General features: G+C 37.2%; 1 long non-coding RNA gene across 1 annotated transcript; it reads right to left on the bottom strand.

Moving 5' to 3' along the window:
- Positions 1-11,111: 11,111 nt before the first annotated feature.
- LOC127411795 (uncharacterized) lies at positions 11,112-14,768 on the bottom strand. The gene is made up of 3 exons (XR_007892344.1): positions 14,442-14,768; positions 11,599-11,663; positions 11,112-11,328 (listed from the first exon to the last, which is right to left on the bottom strand). It is a non-coding gene; the product is annotated as an uncharacterized LOC127411795 (long non-coding RNA).
- Positions 14,769-15,279: the final 511 nt, after the last annotated feature.

Below are 15,279 nucleotides of genomic sequence, written 5' to 3'. Positions count from 1 at the left end.
GACTAGATTGAATTTATTGCTACTGGGCTAAAGGTAACAAATACATGCAATATAAAGAGGGAGATTGTGCTATTATTCCAAGATGGATTTTGAGCCCATCTCAAAAAGGCAATCAAATGGAATAGATTGATGCGGTGAGCAATATCATTATATCATCTTATTTTAAGTGGACATCAGTGCCATAGTAGAATTCGAATGGGTGCACTTTAATTCTGCACAATAAAAGTAATCTGATATAAGTCTTAAGGGCAATTTATTTTACCCATGGATTACATGTAAACTGGGCCAGTGCATTGTACCTTCAGCTGTCTTTATTATGCTATAGGTTTTTGCATGATTAGAACATGCACTTTTGTTCCTCTCCATTCATAAATCTACTTCACCTATTTGATGTTCTGTGTGTGCATGTGAAAATATCTTCATCAACCAAGGCAGTCGATAGGGATGTTGGGATGCCACAGAGGGCAGAAGAGAGGTTACAGGAGGTCATGTAGAACGACTTTCTATGACAGCGGCCTCAGATCTCCCTCCTCTCCAGACACGGCCATGTTAAACAACAGCCAGCTAGGAAATTAAATACAAACAATGTCCCCGTGGCAACTCCAGTGTCACCACAGCACATTCCCTCATCACCACGGATACAGAAACACCAAATGAGCTGCAGTGTGGTTGAAGAAGATGACCTCACACTAGACATCAACAAAGGCTTGTTATACAGTCACAATGGACCACAGGAGCACAATGAATTTTAACATGTTGAATGTGTTGTGAAGATGGTTTGAAAAGACATATAATTATTTAAGTAAATAAATGAATACACAAAAGATACGGCATGGTTCAAGGCAACATTTCTTGTTAAGTTCTGGGAATAAGCAAGAATTAGGCAAATTTAACTGATTAAACATTACATAAATTATATATATTATAATATACAATATATATATATATATATATATATATATATATATATATATATATATATATATATATATATATATATATATTTGCAAATATTTAAATATTTTACTTATAATTTAAGTAGTGTTTATTTATAATGTTCATTTGTTTTAAGGCAACATTTATTTTTATAGAATAGGCAGACCTGCAGAATTAGATTTCACACAAATGTTGTTGATTAAACATTAAATTCTTTTTTTTTTTTTTTTTTTTTTTATAATTATAGGTGTTAATAGATTTATAATGTGCATTTGTCTATGGCCTAAAGGCATAAATCAGTGACATTTCAAATAGTTGGTACACAAGAAATCTCCAAGGGTGCAAATGGTGCAAAAGCAGAGAGAAGATATAAGTAAATGACTGTGTCAGCCTCTATTTATTTGTGATATGACTGCCAGAGGCAGAGCCCACGGGTAACCATTAGGACTTGGACCATAAAGGAGTCAAATGCAGAGCTATTGCTGAAAAGTTTTAATGTAATGCGTCAACTTATCAGCAAAGTGCTCCCTGTGGAGAAATAGAAAGAGTGAGGGAGGCATTATGGGAAATGAATGCCATGCACTAGCACCTTAGGCCAAATGCATCCACTCCATTAGAGTTATTATCCAAAGCCAAGAGGATCAGATAGAAATGGTTGGTCAGTGTCGGTGTGTAACAAATAATCTTAATCTTAAAACATAACAAGGCCACCAGAGTTTATGCTTTATTAGGACATATAATACAATTTATAACTGCAATTTAATTAAAAACAACATTGCACTTCTGATAATTACATATATTTTACAAGTACATGCAGACCACACCATTTCCTTCTGAAAATAATTCTCATTCCATATATTTATATATATTAAAATTTTGTGTGTTTTACCGAGACACCATGGGGAGATGTTAGTGAAGATGAAATGCGAGGCTGAATTAATTAAATGACACTAATGCGGCACAGAATAGAGGACATGGGGTCGAAACAGTTTGTAAGGTCTGCTAGACAACTGGCGCAAGTCCCCGCGGGGAGGAGATTATGATGGGTTCCATGTCACTCAAACGGGGGAATACAATAACTTCTCTAAACAGAGAAGAAAGCAGCCTGAGGCAGCACAGCCTCTGCCACAGCCTTATCCACAGAGGGGACCGCAGCAACCCGGGCCCTCACAAAGAATGCCTGTAATCTGCAGGTTGGCTGGGGGTGATGCCGGGCCCGGGCTCTGCTCTGCAGCAGGCCTGCCGCTATTGTCGGCGAGCCTCAAAGATGCAGGGAGGAGGCTGGGGGATTTTAGGGGGGTCCAGGGGGAAAGGGGAAGATGAGGAGGACCTTGTGAAAGCCTTGTGCCATTGTCTGGGCATTACAATTGCACTTTTTTTAATCCTTTGTGCTCTCCCGTTGACAGTGGATATTAAGTAAGCAGTTGGACATGGAAAGGATATGACTCCTCTTCTGTCTTTTCCCCTCTGAGGCTGAGAGAGGAAGAGGACTGCAGGTTTACTCACTGCGCAAAAGGCGTTTGAAGAGATTATGCTAAAAGATGACCGGGTGAAAGGGGTGGAGCAGAGACCCCAACAAAGAATGAAGGATCTATAGATGGCATGTAAATGAGAAAGTGATAGAGAGAGAGAGAGAGAGAGAGAGAGAGAGAGAGAGAGAGAGAATAAATGCACAACAAGAGAAAGAAAGAGCCGAGACTTTTTCCATCACTTTTTCTGGCTCTTCCAACAGATGCTGAGGCAGATGGTAGCGAATTAACAGAAAATGAGAGAAGAAGAAATGAGAAAGCTCATAACTGGTCCATGGAGGCAAAACATTAAAAAATAAAGATTACATTTGTTGTATGTATGTGTGTGTACTTCAGAGACAAAAAGAGGGAGTCAGTGAATACAGTAGGTGATCATTTGTGTGCGTGTGAGCAGAGCAGGAGGTGGGCTTGTCATGTTAAAACAGTAGCTCAGCTGGGGAAGAGAAGAGAATGGGTGAAGGAGCAGTGCTCAGAGCTACAGTGTGCAATAATAATCAGAGGCATGAAATTACAAGGGTGATATTTGTAGGACCCCAGGGTGTGGTGTGCCGACTCTCCTGGAGCTCACCTTGGTCTCATCACATAACCCCATACTGGCCCACCAAACTCTTCCCATAATAACATAAGTGACCACATTTTTCTAGATCTATTAAGTATATAGTATACTGTATGTAGTTGCTGCAATTCGGGGGAGAGAGAGCCACACTCAGCTGTCATGTGTGTTTATGTTTGTGTCTTTTTAAGTTTTCATTAAACATTATTTTGATGGTTCGTCTGGTTCCCGCCTCCTCCTTGCCCATTTGAACTGTGTTGCAAGCATGACGCTGGCGTTACCACTTTGACACGAATCATGAACGCAGCTTCACGATTGCTGTAACAAAGTGGATAGCCACAGTCAAGCAGCAGATTAATATTCTGGAGGATGAGAGTTTAAGAGATTTAATGCCCATTGCAATGAAAATGCAACCTATGTGGGGACTAGTTTTTTCAGTTAGTCAAACTCACACTTAGACTTTGGGAAATGTTTAAAGTTACTTGAATTGGTGATATTTTAGTGCATTGTCTTTATATTGTGGAGGGTTTTGTTTGGAAAATGTTAATAAAGCATTATATTGCTACATATTGTTTTATTTTCTTTCCTAAGATGGAAATAAATTAATTTTGACAAGAAAAGTATATATAGTGTCAAATTTCAGCACTTTTAAAATCTGTGATTAATCGCGATTAACTACAAAAAATATACGATTAATTGCAATTAAACTGTTTAATCGACTGACAGGACTTATTTTAATTTATTTATTTTATTTTTTTTATTTTTTAAATAAATGATTAAGTTGTGAAATGTGTATTCAAGGTCCAAGGAAAGTATTTTAGTAGGTACATTTTACTTGGTTATGCAACATGATATTTTAAAGCAGTCATTAAAAATGTTTTTGTTGTTGTTGAAAAACGTATACATTTATTTATTTATTTATTTATTATGTATAGAACTAACATGAATACAAAAATTGCATAGCTACTTGCAAAATGGCAAAGTGATCTTGGCACATGTGGTTTAAACTAGATTTATAAAAGACTTCTCCTTTTTATCATCTCAGACATTCTTATTTGACATTGACCCAATATCAATATCAGGCAATTGGCTTTAAATTTTTCTCTAATTGGGTCAAGTCAGAACCATACATGCTTTCAGTGGATCAGTACTGACAAACCCTTTAAAACGAGTCAGGGATTCATTTGACGGGGGAGGTATGTGATATTTATTTTTTAATCATCATTTATATGGTATGGACAAATAGAACCAGCAGTGAAGCATGAAAATCAATCATCAACTAACTCAATTAAAGTGTTTATGGCAGAGGATAGCTCCCAACACCTGTTCCAGTATGTTTTAAAAGTTGAAAAGAGATTTGAAAACTGTAATTGCTATACTGGTGTTTTAAATAAACTGTTCTTTTATTCTATACATAATATACCCAAACAACCTTGTCACTGCAGTGATGATACTGACTTAAAATATTTGCTAAATAGATTAAAATAATACCTGCATGAACAACTTAAAACAGAAGCACTTAGGGACCGTTCACACAGGAGCATTATGGCATCCATCTTTATTGTTTTTCTAAGTAAACATGCGCCAAACAGACGTCTTTGGTGTGTCAAGTTAAAAACAGTTCAACTGTTAAAACATGCCTTGGGACACCTTAATTTTGTTCCATTTCGCAGCACTGTGTCTACCTGTTTTTGAACGCAAGCGGTGTCCAGTGTGAAAGGCCCCTTATATTTCAGCAGTGAGGACATTGACCTTCAGTCAATGGTTCCTTTCTCAACAGGGACCTCTGAAAAGGCTCCATCTTTCCATCTTTCTGGTGAAAGTTAGAGACCAGGGTGTTGTCAGGGTAAAACTGATAATAACAGGTAGCGAGTGCTCTCCTCCCACTCAGAACAACCCATATTTTCACCCCTAAAAGTCTTAATGACAGAGTGAAAGGGGCACTGTCGGCTCTGCTCTGACAATGTGCTGAGTGGACATAATCAGCCATTGGCCACATAGACCTTCCCTTTTGGCACAGAGTCGACCATAGTTTATTGCTGGGGCACTGCTTCTCGACTCATGCTGTTCCACATTCATCGGGCTTAGGGATACTGTGAGGAGGGAAAAGAGAAATATATTTAATTTAATATTCATATTTTTGTATTATTAATTTGTTTAATAAACTGTTTGTATATAACATGTACAGTGGCCACAAAGAGTATTTGGACATCTAAAATTTCCACATTCAGACAGTGTCCCACTGTTACTTTTTTCAGTTACCTTTAACCAACTGGCCTTAAGGTGATTTTTAGTGGATGAATGAAGTCAGTTTTTATTAAGTTCACAAAGGTTTCCTAGTAGAGTAACCACAGGTGTGTTTCATTACATTAACTGTGGACATACAGATATGTCCAAATATTTTGTCTTAATTTTGTAAAACAATATATATACTGTTTCATCATTTGAAACCTAGAAGAAATATTTTGTTTACAAAGTGTGTTTGTGCTATATGTCTTTAAAATAAATGCCACCTCATTTGATATTTTGTTTTATAATGCAAAGACATTCACACATTTTGAAGTGTGGCTTAGTTGCCCAAATCCTTTTTTGGGGCCACTTTATTTATATATGTCTGCATGAGTGTCTGCTACTGGGCTACTTTTGATTAGTTTCTATAGGCAAGTTAAATGTTTCTATACAAGCCTGAGATTTTATAGCTTTGCACAGATGAGGTGTGCTACGATATAGCCACGTTTTGCATTAAAATATAATAATACCTCACCATTTTGCCCCTGATGTTCCAGGCCTTACAACAATGGCTCCCTCCAGTTTGGAAATACATGCAGGCTCATTGGAGACCTGCAGATTAAGTGCATATTATAGCGACCATCTTATCAGGGCCACAATGCATTCCTGGAGGCCGGCGATTTTCCCGGGATTAATGCCAGTCGGGCACTTTTCCTCTGAATGTGCTGTCATCTTGGGGGTCTGAATGACTGCTACCTGTTCTCGTAATCACTTCACGAGCTCATTCCCCTCTGACTGTCACCACCATTCTGCTGATGGAGGCATCTTTCATAGAGACACAGCATGGCACACCAAGGGGAGAGATGCTAAATGAAGGGCAACAGGCTACAGGCATTGACCTTGCGAGGCTTCAGGTTAATATCAATGTTAACAGGTGAGGTTGAGGAACACATAACATTGACATTCACAAAACAGTCAATGAAAAAAAGGGCATAAAAAAAGAAAAACAGAAAGGATGAAATTTAGGAAGCTGAAGGGGATGATATCTGTTAAGGGATAGCTATGGACCCATTAAAATACGTAATAACAGGTTGCTGAATGGAGTTATAGCACAAACAGCACAAGCTAGCAGAGTGGGAAGAATGCACTTTGTCTTTAGACATAAAAACAGCAGCGGCAGTGTTACAATTCCGTCAGGGGCCAGTGCGAAATTGCTGTTTTTACATTTCTGTATCATTTTTGCCCATAAGGAATATAGATAACAAATAAAATATCCAAACCCATTGTCTGATTTATTTCTTTTATTATCCACAAATATCAGGCAGGCAGTTTAAAGGATAGCTCGCCTCATTCTGGGCCCTCTCACTGGGGGCCTGACAACCCATCAACTCTGCTTGCATAAACAGGCCAGGATTGTCTGAACATTCCAATATGTTCTACTTTAAGCTTTCAGCATGTAGAATCTCTAAGTAGAGACCGAGGGGGAAAAACGAGATAAAATATCCTTGGGGGAACAATGGATGCTGCTATCTTTCAGACGACAAATGTACGCTGAATGTCCTGAAACTGAGGGGAAAAAAATGGTATTAATTTTCAAATAACAAGGGACCAGGGACTTCCAGGTTTTCTGGCGTAGTCTAGTTAAGAGGCTGTGATTCTAGCCTTTGCGCACTGAAAGGTTTTCTATTATTTGTTTAGGAGGCAGCAGGGATTGGTTAGGCTTGAAAGAGGGTTGTCTAGTGTCGCTGTTGATGACACAGTGGGGCCCATGAGCTCTAAAGTAATTGACCATTAATGAACTACAAAAGAGGCCCACAGAGGAATATCCACAAGAGCTCATGGGATTTCATAATAGAGGCAATAAAGAGGTGTGGCTTCAATCCATTAACATTGCTCCCAGGATTACAATGGGATTTTAAATAGCCAATCAATAAAAGACATCATGACGTTATGCTAATTGCATGACCTTTATATACGGAAAGCTGTGGATTTCTGGAAGCATACAGGAAAGAAAAAATAAATACAATAAAAAAATAAGATAATATTGTTAAGCCACTCTAGCAATTGGAAAACTCCTTTAATTTACAGCAAACAATATATAAATAAATCCATTAGGGTGATGGTGTTACATCATAATAGCTCTTTTGAAAGAATGACAGGGATATAAATGCATTTTGGGTTTTGTTTTAAAAATTGATTGTTCCTATTTTTTTTATTTTTTTTATTTATTTTTTATATGCATCTGCATTTGCTCTTAAAATTTAAATATTTAAAGGAATATTCCAGGTTCAGTACAAGTTAAGCTCAATCGACAGCATTTGTGGGACAAGTAGCAGTGAGACACTTACAATGAGAGTGAATGGGGCTGTTTTTTGTAGTGTTTAAAGGTGGAAATGTGAAGCTTGTAATTTTATAAAAGCCTTTGCATTAATTCTTCTGTTAGAACTTGTGCATTATTTGAGCTGTAAAGTTTTTACACCTGTCATCATTTTTACAGTCATTTTAGGGATTTAGGGTTTGTTGACATTACATCTTCATGGCAAAATTCATTGTAAAATTGGCAATAACTTCACACAGAAAAGGTTAATAAGCGATTTTATCACACTTAAATCATTTTACCACGTATATTGTTTATTTCTTGTGGCTATAGTTTTGATAAAGTGAGTATTTTAAGGTTTACGGATTGGCTCCATTCACTTCCATTGTAAGTGCCTCACTGTAACTTGTATTGAATCCGGAATATCCCTTAAAGATCCTGTATTAGAGATAGAATTTTAGCTGCAATTTTAAAACATGGACAAGGACGTCACAAACTGTGTCTGACATTTACTATATATTAGCTTCAGTTGCATATGAAAACCACCCCAGTCAGTTTTTAATTTTTCCACTGGGTTATTTGACACTGTGAAATGGATATCATTACATATAACACTGCTTCCATACAAATAACAAGTAATGTCCTTGAAGACTAAATAAAAAATGGTTCATCATTGGTGAACAAATGGCAAGAGAAATTTATGGCCGCTGATCTCCCTCATCATTATTGCAAAGTACTCACTAAAATTTCATCATAACTTTCAGGGAAATAAATAAATTTGGCCCCCTGACCTTGAGGAAAAACGCCAGAGCAGCAATGATGGCCCCTCTCTCTTTCCATCACCATCTCTCATTCGCGCATTGTTTCCAAACATACAGGCAGGCTAAAGATATTCCACCTTGAATCGCTCTACACATGACCCCCAGAGAGTGCCGGTCCCTGTGCTGAGGCGCCCTGTGCGGCCCAATCTCAGGCTCTGGCAGAGGAAATGAAATGACAGCACAGGAATATGCAGTGAGCCTCACTTTAAATCAAGATAAAAGACAGAAATGGAAAATAATGGGACGAACAAACCCCCAGACGGCTCAGTCCCCTAATGGAAACACATGGCTGAAGGCTGAGGTGTTGTCAGCAGCCCACGCCATGACATTCCTTTTTGATAATCTGGCCTGCCATAAAATTAGAATAGCAAATACCTCCTGACAAAGATGCATGTTCCCCCTCCATTGTGCCATCATAAAAAACTCTGCTGGTGACTCAGAACGGCACAAACTTCAATTTAAATTTACAGTGCCGCAAAAGAAGAAGTGATATGCACTCAAAAATTTTAATAACCTATTAAGTTACGACTTCAATTTCATTTTATGAATATTTTCCTTGGGGAGCACAGCTATCACCAGAGAAAGATAGAAATTTAAAAAAGATAAATAGTGCCATTAATCTACAACATTTCTCTTCCATTATCCTTGAGATGAGGAGATATTTTTGCTCAGGTCCTCACATAATTAGCTCCTTAGACTTGATTCACAAGCCAGAAAATGACCATGTTCAAAAAATTACAAATATGTCATTAAGAGGAATTTAACATAATACCATTTATCTTTATATATTCCCCAGCTGACAAGTGTCTGCAATGGAAGTTGATCAGGCTGCAGTGGCAAAGGCTTCTTTGAAACAAATATCTCAAAACAAAAGGGGGAAGAGCAGCTCTCTTATTCAAATGTCAAAAGGATATAATGAGCCTCTACAAAATGTGCACATATATAAGAAAAATATGAAAATATACTAGCTATTTAAATGGGGCTGCATAGCATTCAATTTATATAATTTTTAAGAAGCACAATTCCTAATTATGCACTATATTAAGAAAAAAATCTCAACATGTCACATAAAGTGTTGGGGTTTAATTCTCAGATATTTAGGTGTTTATTTTATTTTTATTGTTTCATTGTTTTTTATTTATTTATTTATTTTTAAGTAGCTTCTCTGAACAACCATATCGATAATATCTAAAAATTAAGTCAAGTCACTCACCACAAAACTTGATAGACTTTCAGATGAGAGATAATGTTGGGAAGTTTTTAAAATCCAGTTATTGTTTGTCTCTTGGGCATTAAACACAAATTTGGTAAGATCATGACTATGGAGCTCACAGCAGGCTACCCCATAATATCTAATGGGTCATCAAAGAGAATTGTTGGTGGAGAGCGACCATTTACTCAAATAGTTATGGAAAGCCCCATGAGGTGTCACATGACTCATTACCGCCAAGCTCTTTACTTAGTTATCAGACTCATATGGCTATTAGAATGGCAGGTTAAAACAGACAGGCATTTGGCACTCTTCTTATTCTATTAAAAAGCTCAAGCTAATGCTGATTGTAATGAACTGCTGTAATGCACATGATCATAACCATAAAATATACTGCCAGCGTAGCTATAAATACAAAGACCTTATTATCCGTGAGTAAATTGGAACCTCTATATTCTTTGCAATTATGATTTATGACTGCCAAGCAAAATCATGGCAATGGAGATTACAACATAAATATAAAAAATAAAAAAATAAGAAAACAGAAGTTTCTGGAACTGGCTTGGTGGTCTACGATTGACCTGCCTGTTTATCTGAGAGAACAACAAGCTGTGACTGCTGCTCATTGAGAGTCCCAAGTGTTCATTCTAAATACAAATCACAAGCTGAAATTCTTCTGTAGTTCAGGCCTGTTTTATTTCCACGGTCACCAGAGCCCTTGCCAAATTAAACAGGTGGTAGTTCCAAAATAAGGCTTTCTTGCCTTTTACACAAAGCCATCATAAAGCCAGGCTCTCTTGATCCACACTTGCCTCCCTGAAAATTGCATGAAAGGTCTAAAACAGTGGTGCATAACCAGTAGATTTAAAGATAATAAACTAATTTCATAATAATATGTGTGACTATGCTGGCAATCAATCATGATGGGAAGTTTGCGCTCTCTTGATGTTGAATTGAGCCGTTGACCCCAATCAGTCCACGTGGCAAATATTTGGATTTACAGCGGGGAATTGATTAATTTTACATAAACTTTGTTTCAAAGGAGGGAAATGTATTGTGGCTACGCAAAAGATCTGACTTCAAAACAGATAATTGCTCAGCCAGATTTAGTGTGGGTGAGCTTTCTGAAGACTGGAGATGGTAGGCTCTCAGTCATATTCCAAGAGCAGTTTTCATGTTTTGTTTCTCAATATGTGGAGCATTTTGTCCACAAATAAAAACAATTCCAGGAGACCACTGCCAACTCCTAAAACCATCATAGAGTTTATTCTGTGATGCAAGAGTAGATGGACCTCTAACCAGCCCTTTTTCTCTAACAATCACAAAGACTGATGGGGTGACATATAAATAAAGACATATAATAAATAATTATAGACAAATAATATAATAAAGACAAATAAATAAATATCTAATAACAATGATTAGTTTATTTATTAGAAGTTAAACCTCTTGTAGAAAAAAAAAACAAAAAAACACACACAACACAAGTAGGAATGGCATGCCTGTAGATTGAGCATCATGGGGTTGTTCATAAGACGTTGTCCCCCAAGCTTTCACACCTGCCTTCACAAGCCTTGCTGCCTGTGGCCTAAGAGTGCTCAGACAGGCTGGAGAGATGAATGGAACATCCACCATTTGGTCCTCATTACATTTGGCCACAGAAAATGGATTTTGATTTTTGTCACAGCTGCGAACCTCCTTGGGCCCATTTCAGGGAGACTTGAGAAAACCTGCTTCATGACAGGAGACATTTGAAAACATACTGTATATCAGATTCATGAAAATAACCAAAAGACGATATTCAAATATGAAATATTCAACAACAAAATTAGGTATTTTGGGGAAATAATTCATATTCGATCATAGAATCATTTTTGTTCAATATGTTGTATTAAAAAACAAATATGTCACAGCCCACTCTCTCTCTCTCTATCACACCTACACACACTAAAATACACCCGCACACACACAAAACAACAGTGCGCTGCTTACATGCTACTCACATCGATTCAGCTCCCGGGGGCCCAAACCAATTTCTCTTGTTTTCAGCCCGTCTCCCTGCCTGAACCTGCAACAGCCATCAGACCCATTAATCCTTCCACCCAAGATGACTATGACTGATTTGGCCGCCAAACAATCCATTTGTATCTCTCTCACTCCTTCACTCATTCCTTCTCTTTTGTGGATGTAAAGAATATCATGAAAAAGTGTCAGCGGTAACAGTTTCACAACAGTGGAGTAATAGAGTAATAAGGCAATCAGCATTTGACCTTGGAAGACAACTATTCATCTGCCCATCTATCTTAATTATTTGACTTTTCAAACCACAGTGAAAGAGAAACTGTATAAATCTGAAGCAGACACATCCCTTGTCCCATGTTGATTTTGTTCTCTATTGTTTTATGTTTTGCAGGACAGACCAAAGAGAGATGTTTAATCGACCTCAGGTACCTCTTAAGTGTAGGAGGTCCAGAAAGAAGTACATAAATGTATATCACGCAATTTGAAAAAGGCTGACATAGTGTCAACTAATCTGGGGACATTTATAGAAAATTCTTATCTTCAGTCTTAAGTTAAAGGGATAGTTCACCCAAAAATGAAAATTCTGTTTATTTTCTCACAATCATGTCGTTCCAAACCCGTATGACTTTCTTATTTCTGTGGAACACACACACACACACACACACACACACACACACACAAAATGTGATTAATTTCCCTTTGGCTGAATTCAATACAATGGCAGTACATAGAGCAAATCAAGTCCATAAACAGCAATCAAAGCATAACATCAAACCTCATTGGTTCTTGCATATATTGTGACCAAACATCATGATATCATGTCGCTATTTATGGACTTTATTAATGATTTGACTTGAGAGTATATAACAACTTAAAATACAGTCTGTTCATCAAACAAAGTGATGGTATGCCTTCAGAAGACTTGGTATATGACACACGAGTTGCATGGACTACTTTAATAACACTTTTGGGTGAGTTACTGTGTACCGTCATTGTATTAAACTCAGACAACAGGACATTTATAAAATCAATTCCTTTTATGTTCTGCAGAAGAAAGCAAGTCATACGGCTATGGAACGAGATTATGGTGAGTAAATGATGACAGAATTTTCATTTTTGGGTGAACTTTTTCTTTAAGATCTGATCAATTCAGCCATGGTTAATAAGACAGGATTAAAGAGTTACAGTAGGATGTTTCTGTAATAAGGCCCCAGAAGCCTATGTTGAATACAACACTTTGTGCACTTCTGCTAATTAGTGGCTCTTGTTTGTTTCATAAGATGACATTTTCTTTTGTTCTCTCTCAATGGCATTCTTAGAGTCTGCTTTGACACACTAGACAAACATTACGCTGTAAACTGACAACATCCCTCCACAATGGTAATGATTCGATCCTTTCACAACACTGTGTATTTAAGTAGCGTTCTCAATGGCTACCATTGCAAATTAGCATGCTCATCTTGAGAGAGGAACATGAGGCCAGAACCCCCCTCTGAATGGCGAGGAGCAGAAGGTAGGGTCGGCTATGTCTGGGAAAAGCTACAGAGGAACATTTGTCAGGAGACAGTGACAAAAAGGGGGTGGGAGGGTGGGGAGGCAGAGCTCCACACTATTCAGAGACAATTTGTAAGCGCGGCTGTTGAAGTCAGGCCAAAGACGGGTGAACAGCTGGAGCGCCACCATGATTGATAAATGTGGGCCCCAAGAACTTCATTTCGATGTGAATGAAGACAAAAGCCCGACAATGTTCAGCGAGTGTGTAATGTTAGCGTCATTAAGTGTCAGCTCTGGACATGCCCTGGCTCTCAGATGGGGGACTGAGAGATGCCATGAGGGAGGTCAGGACCCATGCTAATTACCATTTTTAGGACAAAACACTCTTTTGTAGCTCTGCAATTATTGATTTACCTCTGAAGGGAAGTCATCAAAAAGTAATTTTTGCTGTGCACAACAAAGGTTATAACATGCACACATGCAGAGATTACATTCTGGGAAATGGTCATGTTGTGAAGTAGTGGAGACCGGGGCTAGTTGTCACAAGGGCCAACTATAAGGTCACAAGTCAAATCACACAAATTCTTTATTTTCTGCAGCAGTGGTTTTGTATGTTGGTGTCAAACACATAACAGAATAATTGTTGTGGATTCTACCCTCCTAACTACAGTTACAACATTATCATATTTTTGAATAAACTGTGGAACATAATAAAAAAACACTATTAAGTATATATTAAGACAAGGGTCAACTATATAAGGGTACATCTAAATTGAAAGGTTGAACTATAATCTAAGAACAAGGGTACAGTGTGTTGCATAAATATCTATTCAGAGCAGGTTGTCAAATATTTGTTGAAATCTTATAACTTTATGTAATTCATTTACAGTACTGGAAGTTCTGTTGGCCAAAATAATGGTGCGATATTTTCATACAGTATATTAACTATTTCATTTTTGCTTTTTCATTAATTGTTTTGTGTTTTGAAATTGCTTTACTGTTTAAACTTTCAGCTGAAAAGCCTATAATAAGCTTTTTAATTGCAGGTTCCCACTGTGACCTCATATAGTGTGAGCTACGGTATAGGGGCATGTTGTCACCAAAGGTCACTGTGTGTGTGAATGAACTTTATATTTATTTTCCTGGGTAATAACTGCCGTGTTGATTTATTAATACATATCAAACTGAAAGTAAAGTAATATTCACTTGAGATTGAACTTATATTTTCATTATCATTTGCATACGGCCCAGCAATAATATTATTTTCACAAGAATTACAATCTCTGTGTAAAAGAAACAAATGGAGCAGGAAATTTTTTTAAATGTATACCTCAAGATTTTCTCGCCTTGAGTAGGTATTCCACTAATGGTTCAACAATGTACGTCATAACCATCATCAACATTAGTGTTTGGCTCTTCGTTTGGTTAGAAGTGTTGTCAGAGAGATGTACTGATTGAGATCCACAGCTGCTTGAGATATAAACAAAGAAGCAAATAGTTGATTCATGTTTCTTGAAAAGTGTAGTTCTACTTTCATTATTATTATTATTATTATTTTTTTTTTAATTCTGTGGCAAAACAAAAGGTTAGGTCATGTAAAAAATAGTCCTTATTTTAAAGTTACATTCTTAGCATGCACATTGCAACTGCTAAAAGGTTTCACAAACTTCAGTTTAACAACAATAATTTAAGACTCTCTACTACAGACAAAAGTTTTATTGGCCTATATGGTGTGAGACACCTGAGATATATTCCGTTTTTTTTTTTTTTTTTTTTTTTTTTTTTTTGATTAATGCCTAAATTCTTCAGCAGTAGTTTCCTTCCCCATTTTATTTGAAAACCATTTCCAAGTGTTAAAAAAGCAATAACATTTTGGCAAACTCACAAGTGCTTTTTCTCTCTGAGTCAGAAAGCAGAACAAAGCAGATACATCTATTCTTGACCTATTAAATGGCTGGGTACTCTTATGGACTTACAGAGCAAATTGAAAAGTTTTCTGTCACTGCGTAAAATATATAGATGAGCCTGAAGGCCATAAAAATTGTGTGTTGTTCTGTTTTAATCCTAAAACACAATTGCAGACATCTTTATGGCAACAAAGTGGATCTCTGGGTCATCCATTCAGCAATACTAGGCCAGATTTCAGCTGCCATGGCTCACGATGAATG

This window comes from Myxocyprinus asiaticus, chromosome 21 (genome assembly GCF_019703515.2).
Source record: "Myxocyprinus asiaticus isolate MX2 ecotype Aquarium Trade chromosome 21, UBuf_Myxa_2, whole genome shotgun sequence".
NCBI classification, from domain to species: domain Eukaryota; kingdom Metazoa; phylum Chordata; class Actinopteri; order Cypriniformes; family Catostomidae; genus Myxocyprinus; species Myxocyprinus asiaticus.
This window is presented reverse-complemented; position numbering and strand designations above follow the sequence as displayed.